This window comes from Etheostoma spectabile, chromosome 9, assembly GCF_008692095.1.
Source record: "Etheostoma spectabile isolate EspeVRDwgs_2016 chromosome 9, UIUC_Espe_1.0, whole genome shotgun sequence".
Lineage (NCBI taxonomy): Eukaryota > Metazoa > Chordata > Actinopteri > Perciformes > Percidae > Etheostoma > Etheostoma spectabile.
The window spans coordinates 32,277,380-32,287,173 of NC_045741.1; positions in this window are offsets into that span (position 1 = coordinate 32,277,380).

Below are 9,794 nucleotides of genomic sequence, written 5' to 3' on the forward strand. Positions count from 1 at the left end.
AACATTATGTGTAGTAAATATGGTGAATATCGGAGCTACTATGTCCAAGGTAAGACTTTCAACGCATTAGGGGATGCTATGGAGCCCGCTTACAGGTATGGGCCAAATAGCTGGACAGTCTCACAAAGCTCCCAGGTTTTTATGTGAGCGTCAATCTTTGTCAGTTTTTGTAAAAACTGAGGCAGTCAAAAATGTGCCCAAGGGCTAAAACCAATTAGGGGGCGTTATACAGTAATCATACCCCTCTCAAACTCAGATCAAAGAATTTAATATTCTACATAAGGCTGCACAACTTTTAGAGTTTCCGTGCATACTAAAGTGCACACACTTGTTTATAAAATAAAACATTTTGCACGAAAACCACAGTGGCCAAAAAAATAAATAAATGCTCCGCGGACTTCAAAATTTGGTATATTAAGTTCTCATTTTATTCAAAATTCTGAAGCTCGTTTGGGGGCGCTGTGGAACTTTGTAGTTTTTGACAGGTCTGAAATGTGTGCAATTTTTTGTGAGTTGTCCAGCATGTTGATCTAACAAGCAAAATTACTTTTCTCTAGCTTATTAACACACTTAAATGTGTATCTAGCCTTATCCACACAAACTCCGCACCGGTTTGCTTGTGTTCAGTTTCCCATTCTACTGTGACTAGTGGTTAAGGTTAGGATAGTTTAGAACCTGTACAAATGGGGGTTACGTTACGGAGAATTTGAGACACAAAACTGCATGTAGACCCTCTGCACCTTATTTAGCAACACTCACCTTTAAAATGGTCGGAACAATGGGATGTAGGACTGGTGGGTTGTGGGACCAAAGGGAATTTTTGGGGTTATTGAGAGATCTGAACAATGGAGCGTTGGAGAAATGACATGGCACCGGCTGAGTGTTGCTGGTATCTATCTTCCTAATTAACTCTCCGCCTCATAGCAGGCTAATACAAACTTGAACAAGGAGATGCCGAAGGCTGTGTGAGAGGACACTCAAACATGCCAAAACAAGCTGTTGTTCATGCTAGGCTAAAGGCTAACCCCAGCAGAACAGCTGTCCCAATTGTTTCTAACACAAATGTCTGCTTTATACACAATAAACTAGACTACTTTTTTTTCTACAAACAGTTTCGTAAAGTGAATTAAGAATGGCCACCTTCTGGTTTGGTGGGGCTAATGAAGGTAAATTAAAAATATGTCCGCAATGATTAGAGCAATATGTGTTATGGTTGGCCGTGAGTATTTGGTTTGTTTTTTTACTGTTTTTCAATCTGAATTTTGTTAAGATACAAGAAAGTATCTTATGTAACATTTTAGAATTGAAATAGCTGCAGCCCTGAGCCTTTGGCTACGTATAGTAGATCTTATACCCATAGAACATGCACACGCTTGTGCAATGGCGGAGCAGACAATGGGAATGCTCTCTCTGAACTGATCTGTGATTGGCAAAGGTCTCCTGTGACAACTAGATAAAGTCTGCCAAGTACCTAGATTTACCGAAGCCTGAATACAGAGCCAAGGATGATATGCTAGTTTTACTAGTGCTAGCTGCTAGTCTAGTTTTCTCCCTTGACACTTTATTACAGAATTTTAGCCGCAAAATACCAAAAATAAACTGCCTTACCCAGCTTTAATTTGATCGGTGAGGAGTGCTTTACCATCAAACAGAGGAAAGCATTTATAATACATACCTCAAACATAGTGGTAAATTTCATAGGCATGCCGTTGTGTTAGGAAAAGTCCCTGAATGTGTGACCTTAAAAAAAGGTTGTGTGACCTTAGAAAAAGGTTGTGTGATAAGTCATCTCAGGTATTTGTGCCTGAGGGAGAACCGTGTGTTGGGAGAACAAAGTGATCCAGTTAGGTGCCATGTCAATTATTTTGTCCCAGGTGATAAAAATACAGTACATACAGATGAAGGAGCTACAGCCAACTACTACAAAGACATGCGAGAGAGCTGCCAATGATCTGTCAGCCAGTGTCTGGGTGAATTACCTGTGCATTTGTTGCATAAGTCAAAAGGTGAAAGAAACACAAACAACACCTCTGTTTTGCATGTGTGTTTCCGTATGTTTTTTTCCGTGTGTGTGTGTGTGTGTGTGTGTGTGTGTGTGTGTGTGTGTGAGAGAGAGAGAGCCAGAGAGAGAAAGCAGGAGAAAGACCTGTTTGTGAATTATAATTTTTGTGCTCCCTCAGGCTTACATCCCGCCCTCACCTATACACATATACAACTGGAACACCATGTAATGAACACATGTAATTATGTGTATTAACCGCTTCAATGAGACATCATATTACTACAATTTGCCGCAACAGCGTGACAACTCTCAAAAAAGGCTTCCAAGGAAAGACGTTTCACCCATTTCTCTTAAGCTGGTATTGTTTCTTTAAAAGAAGAAAATAACCCAATATCACACCAGCAGGCTCTTGAGCTAAAATTATTAAAAGTACTCTGGTAAGAGATCTGTTTTTGAATATTTTGGAGCCTGCAATGTTTACACATTTCTTCAAAAGGAGTCACAATGACTCCAAAACCTTCTGTAAACGAGCAAGGGAAAGTGATTCACTTAGTTTTTTCGGTGTCATTTTGAACCGCTCAGTCATAAAATGCCACACAGCAGATTTCCTGTCTGTGTGAGCATTATGTGGGATTCCAGAGAACAAAATATACAGTGGAGCAGCAGCAATGCTTGTCTTAGCTGCTTGCTCTCCCTCTCACTATTATTCACAGTTTGCATTGAACATTTTAGCATTCTCAGACATCAAATTATCAATTTGCATCTGGCTATATTCTAGGCTCGCTCTGTGCTTGCCCGATTCTCTCATGCCATCCAAAAATCTCAAGCTTTTATTAATGGATTGTAAAAGAGCAATTTCTACCTCCACTGTTGGTCCGCTCTCATCACTGTCAGGACACGCTCTTTTGTCTGGGGAGGGTCTGGAATCCTCATTGATATCCTTAAGGTCTTCCCAAGATTTTAATCTTTCTGAGACATGTTCCCGTTTGCTTTTTAATAGCTCTTCAATAAATCTCGACAGCTCTTTAATGGACCCACTGAAATCCAGATTGTTTGATCAGAGTTCAATCAGGCCCAGTAGTTTGGGCCAGCCAACATGCTGTAGAAGCAGAAAAAGGACTTCCAGGTGGCAGAATCAGGAATAGGCAGAGGGAATCTACTAAAAAAATTGCAATTTCTTTTTGCAATTGCCATCCACAACTCTTGACAGTTTTGTAGTATATACTCAAGTTCAAGTTCAAAAACCTTTATTTGTCCCCGAGGGGCAATTCATTTTTTCTGCAGGAGCAGGAAATTGACACACAGTACATGACAACAAAGACGACAACATAAATTAAAAAACAGTATTAAACCAAATAGAGAAAATAAATACCACAACATTAAAAGTTTAAATCCCAGTGTACCTTATGTGCCGATGTTACCTAGTCTTTCCAGAGTTAAGTAGAGAGATAGCAGAGGGGATGAAGGAGAATTTGTACCTATTAGTTTTGGCTGGTACTGTACCTTATCAAAAGCACTCAAGCTGTATGTTTGACTCTTGTAAAAATCAAAGAGGTGATGTGTTTGAGCAGCACCTGGAGTCTATCGTTGTCACACATTCACACCTGGGAGCTGCCCAGTACAACCACAGTCCACAAACAGTCGGGGTTAAGGGCCTTGCTTAAGGGCACCTCAGTAATGGTAATGAGGGAGAAGCCTGCCAGTCTGGGTATTAAACTGACAACCTCCCGGTCACAAGTTTTCTTCTTTCATCTTTAGGCCACCACTGCCAGATGCAGACCTGCAAAGGTAGTTGACGTATTAAAATAATGCTTCATTTGTATTGTCATTTACTGCTTTTAGATGCATTTCCATTAGGGATGAGCGAGTACAGCATTATCTGTATCTGTTACTGTTTACCACATGAATTATCTGTATCCGTATCTGTACTTGGACTGGGCGGGGCCTAAACCGGAAGTGGTCAGATTTAACCCGGAAGTGGGTCGGGTTCTCTTGAAATGTGCGGGGCTTTAACCGGTATGTTATTTAAGCATGCAATTGATATGAGTTGATCAAAAATTGTTATATTATTGCTGATTTGAAAACGTTTACATGACAGCATCAAGCTTCAGATCAATGGTGTTGTCATGGTAACAAACAAACTATATACAGAACGTTTTGCAACAATGAATACAACACATGCCGTTGCAATGAGTAAAATGTAAAGAACAAGAGTTTTCATACTCAATATAACTTTCTTTTTTTTAAGATTTTTTTTTTTATGATCAGTGTTTTTTTTTGTTTTTTTTTTTTTTATTACAAGGTTATGTATGTGTGATGTGTGTGTGTGTGTGTGTGTGTGTGTGTGTGTGTGTGTGTGTGTGTGTGTGTGTGTGTGTGAGTAAGAGAGAGACACAGAGAGAGAGGGGGCGGGGGGCAGCTGACAGTAAAAAAAAAAAAATCTCCGATGGCAGAGACGCACAGGAGTCCCATTTAAACCAAGCAGCATGTCTGAAACCCACGTTCCCCAGAAATCTACTGGTTACTATGTAAGGACTACAAACCCCACGTTCACCAGAAATCTACTGGTTACTATGTAAGGACTACAAACCCCACGTTCACCAGAAATTCGGCCAGTTGAGGAGTTGTATTCAATCCGAGCACGGATATTGACTCATATTACTCGTATAATACTTGTACTCGGCAAAAGTGCTTTATCCGTACCGGATACTTGTTTCAGCCGGATACTCGGATCGCCCCTAATTTCCATACATGTTTCTGTTATTTACATGTCATCTTGCACTTTCACTGTTTTATGAAGTGCTGCTTACACTAATTTTTCTATGTCGGGGGGGGTTAGAGGGGCCTATATGGGTTTCTGATTCCAAATTCATAGCCAGTAAATCTTGTAATCTTGAAAGCATTTTTTGCTTAATTATTAAAAAGTGCTACACAAATTACTATTATTATTATTATTACTAATATTATTCAATGCTTCTGGGTTCTGGAGGTGTGGTTACAGCAATTGTGCAGGGGTAGCGAGGCCTGTGGCAATGCGGCCCAAAATGATATCTTATCATGCCTACAGCTATTGGCCATCTAAACGGAGTGTGTGTGTGCATGCGTGTGTGAAACAAACAGAAAATCGAAATACATCCGTACTGACAAAACCCGGTGACCAGTGCACACCAACGTGCATGCACACAAACAGCAGTGTGGAGACAAACAGGAGATTCCTGCTGCGTGTCAACCTGTGATGGGGAAAATGTTAGGCTTAGAGGCCTGAAGACCAAGCAGCAGAACCTTACCAAACCCCTGGTCCAAGTCAGAGAGGGAGCAGCTTCAGGGCAAATACCAGGCTGCCTGGCTGCCAAAGAAGGAGATATTTCTGCTCAAACCTGAGGGGACTTCATAGGCCAGGTTTAGGTGAAGCTAAATTCATACATAATTGCTTAGGTGTGGGTTGAGTGAAACATATGAATAGTAATTTAGCAGTCAAAAACAATCAATTTGATGTATGGATCATGGCGTGTGCTCAGTTTAAGTCTTTTCAGGCAGGATTTTTTTTTATGTCATATTATTGTTTATATATTTTTTGTTATGTGTGCACCATCAACCAGGGCAAATTCCTCGGAAGTGCTACTTGCCTGGCAATACATCTTTTTTCTGATTCTGATTCTCACATGTTCAGCTATTACTTTTTTTGGCCTATCGACAGTCAAAAACAGAAACACTTTTCAAATCAGCTCTAAAACTGAACTTAATTTATTTGATTTTGTCAGTTCTGTTTGTTCAGGCGCCCTTGATAAAAGTCAAGTCAATTATTTACAGAGCACATTTAAACCTAGGCTGAACAAAGTGCTGTACAAAGTTATATTGTGTTATAAAAACAAAATACAAATATAGACACAATGAACATCATACAAACAACACACTTCTATACAAATGTCCCTGTACTAAATCATACACCAAAGAATTAAAATGGGTTTTAAGACAAGACTTAAAGTGCTCATATTGTGAAAAAAAATCCCTTTTTCTGGGATTTGGGGTGTTATTTTGTGTTTCTGGTGCTTCCACACACATACAAAGAAGGTGGCTAACCGTAGCATGCTAGCACTGGCTCGTTCTCAATGGCAAAACACTGCTACAACACACACTAGTTCACCGTAATCTACAAAAGAACTACTTCCTGTCCTTTTTCTGCAGGTTTACCATGCAAAGTTGGAAGTGCGCCTTTGTTTAGAAGAAGTCCCCCAGCTAATCCTGCCTTGTAGTACTGAAGTTGTAGAAACAAAGCTAGATGATGTGTTCTTACCTAGCTACTGCGAACGTGTGCCTCCCAACAAAGATAGTAAAGAAGTGAGATGTCTCACTCTGTAGCTCAAACAGAGACCCAAACACACAGGGTGAAAACAGGATCTGCAGGAATGAGCAGGACAACCAAAATATGATGTTTTTGGAAAATGAAACCATGTAAACCTCTTCTGGTACAACCTCAAAATACAATTATGAACCTGAAAATGAGCATGATAAACACGCTTTAAATATCTCAACAGTAGAGGAGGAGCTAATATGAATGGGAAGTTTGTTCAAGGGTCTTGGGGCCACAACGGAGAAGGCATGATCCCCCTTTATTTTCATCCAAGACTGTGGAATAGCTAAAAGGAACTGATTAGACGATCTTAGGTTGATCTTAGGTAAGAGATCAGCAATATATAAAGGAGCCATACATGTAATGCCTTAAAAACAAGTAACATTACCTTAAAATCAACTCTATATTTGACCAGTGAAGAGAAGCCAATGTCGGGGAGATGATACCTCCTTCTGGTACCAGTCACCAATCTAGCAGCTGCATTCTGGACAAGCTGCAGGTGTGATAAAGATGATTGGCAAATCCCAGAATACAAGGAAATGCAGTAGTCAATACAAGACAACATAAGAGCATGAAGTCTCCAAGTCCTTAAGATAGAGGAAGGATTTTAGTTCAGCAAAACACAAACAGTAAATTTTCAAACAATTTTCTAATAAAGACAGGAGAATAAAGAGGTAGAAAAAGTAAGTTACCAGATGATTTGCCATTCACATGTGAGGGTTGGTTGCACAGACAGCCAATAATGTTGTGCATGTCTCAGTGTCAGTTAATCTCAAAATCAAATGTTGAGAGCAATGTTTTTGGCCAAATACATCAGGATGTATTGTGGAACCCAGGAGTCCGTAGTCCAGTTTGCCCAGTTTTCTTGATACGCCATCCAACAGTACAGCCTGCCTGTCAAATCACAACCTCTGGTGCGTGCCAGTGGTTCAGGTCCAACCTGAAATGTGATCCGGGGGTCGTAAAATTCTGGACTTACTTAAATACTGGATTGTGAGGAGGATATGGGGAACAGGAAAATGGTTAAGGTATTTATCGTGGAGGTGGTCTGTTTTAGTGTGACTCTGAATTTCGGGGTAATGGTCCAGGGCGCCAAAAGAACACTTAAGAGCAGAAAGAGTGCCAAAGAGGAATGCACACAGGCCTGTTGGAGACTCTTAACTCATGTTAGTGAACTGGGTTCAGAATAGTTTTATACTAATGGCTTGAACTTCCCACTAAGTCATTCTACTGCCCAAGTGCCCTTCTACAGGTTATTTCTTTATTTATCTTTCTTTGATTTCATATTTCTGAGAACGCCTTGGACAGTCCACAGAAAAGATATGTTGCTTTTGAATTGAACATACAGTATGTCAACAAGGGAACTGTAAGAAGTGAGAATATCAAAGCTATAGTGCGTAGTTATAGGAGTTATAGGAGAGTTCTGGCTTCATGGATGGCCTGTCTGCCTCTTCTACATTTGATTCCTGCCTTTGTGATTGTTAAACATCACTGAAATATTTTTTTTCCAGGTCAATCTTTCTGTCAGTTTTGCACACACTGGGGAAATTGACTTCAAAGTGCAAGACTTAGAGGCAAAATAAAAGTTTAACCCTTGTAAGTAAGTAAGTAAACTTTATTTATATAGCACCTTCCACAGACAAGAAGGGTCACAAAGTGCTTTACAGTAAAAACAAATAAAACAGCAACACATAAAATATTAATACTAAATACTATGTTGTCTTCTCGTCAAAATTCAAAATCAACCCTTTTGATGAGGCTTTTAATCAACGTTTCTACGTTTTTCTTATGTTTTTGTCCCTTTTTTCAACTTTTTTGACGTTTAACACTACGTAGCACCAACTGATTAACTTTAATTTTACAGTCATTTTTGGAATTCATGGTCAATACACTTCATTTATAGGAAATTATACCTATTGTTTGAGTTGGAAAAGCAGAAATTAGGAATGATTTAAATAATGAAATGTATATTGATGGATAATCACGGACTGGAATATGTCAACTTTAACTCAATACTATTTGGAAACCACTTCAATTTGTTTTCAAATGCTATGAAATTGATTAAGTCACCCCAAATAAATGAAAGTAGAGATCTGTACTTGCCAAAGAGCATTGTGTGGAATCAATCATGTTATTTTGGGTAACTGGGTAGTTAACAAGAACATTGATATTGGAAAGCGGGTCAATTTGACCTGAAGACAACATGAGGGTTAAAGCGCCCATATTATGGACATTTTCAGGTTCAAAATTGTATTTGGAGGTTGTAGCAGAATAGATTTACATGGTTTCATTTAAAAAAAACAACATATTTTTGTTGTAATGCACATTACTGCAGATCCTGTTTTCACCTTGTGTGTTTAGATCTCTGTTTTAGCCACAGAGTGAGAAATCACACTTCTTTACTATCTTTGTTGGGAGCTGCACATGCTCAGTAGCTAGGTAATATCCCATCAGCTAGATAACTCTTTCTCCAACTTTGTTCAGTCCAAGGCAGGATTAGCTGGGAGACTTCTTCTAAACGAGGGCCACTTGTGGATCACCTGCAAAACAGGGACAGGAAGTAGTTCTTTTGGAGATTATGGCAACAACTGTCAACCGGACAGTTTGGTGCCTTGCTCAAGAGCACCTTGGCAGTACACAGGAGGTGAACTAGAACCTCTCCAACTTCCAGTTGAAAACCAACAACATTCTCACTCCCATTGCTTAAACTATGGACTCTTGGTCAGGTGCCTCTGGCGTTGTCATTGACTCTAAAAGTCTCCTTTAGCGTCATTTCTAAAACCGCGCTTGGTCTGGACTATTAGCGTCATTTTAGACGCATTTAGTTAAAGAAAATTTTGTGGGTTGGCTTATGAAAAGGTATGTTTCCATGACACGCGGGACAAAAACAGGACAGTTGACTTTAGGAAAAGAAGAAAGCAACAGACGATGCAGATTTTGGGTTTTTTGTACTACTCCCTTCATCTTCAAGCGCCATGTAGCTGCTGCTCTCCCTGGTGCGTTCTACACACACACTTAAAGGTGCTTTTTGTGTCTGCTGACAGCCACTGCCCAAGGGTCTAAGTCGGAGTAAGAACGGATTACCAAAAGAGGCTGGAACACTGGCATGAAGGACAAGACAATCTGCCAACTGACAGAGGACAAAGGGTGAGTACAGGGAGACAAGTGGCTTGTCCGAGATGACCATTGCCTGACCAGAATTGATCACCTGCTTTAGCTGCCCAATGCATGCTGGGTAGATTTGTTCAACTTGTTCCCAACTTGCTCTAAGGCAGTGATTTAATGTAACAAAGTACAAATACTATGTTACTGTACTTAAGTAGAATTGTGTACTTTACTTTGTTATTAATATTTTTGGACTCTTACTTTTACTCCACTACATTTCATAAATGTAAAGTATACTTTTATATGAGACTGCTCTGACATCATGCATACGAGAGC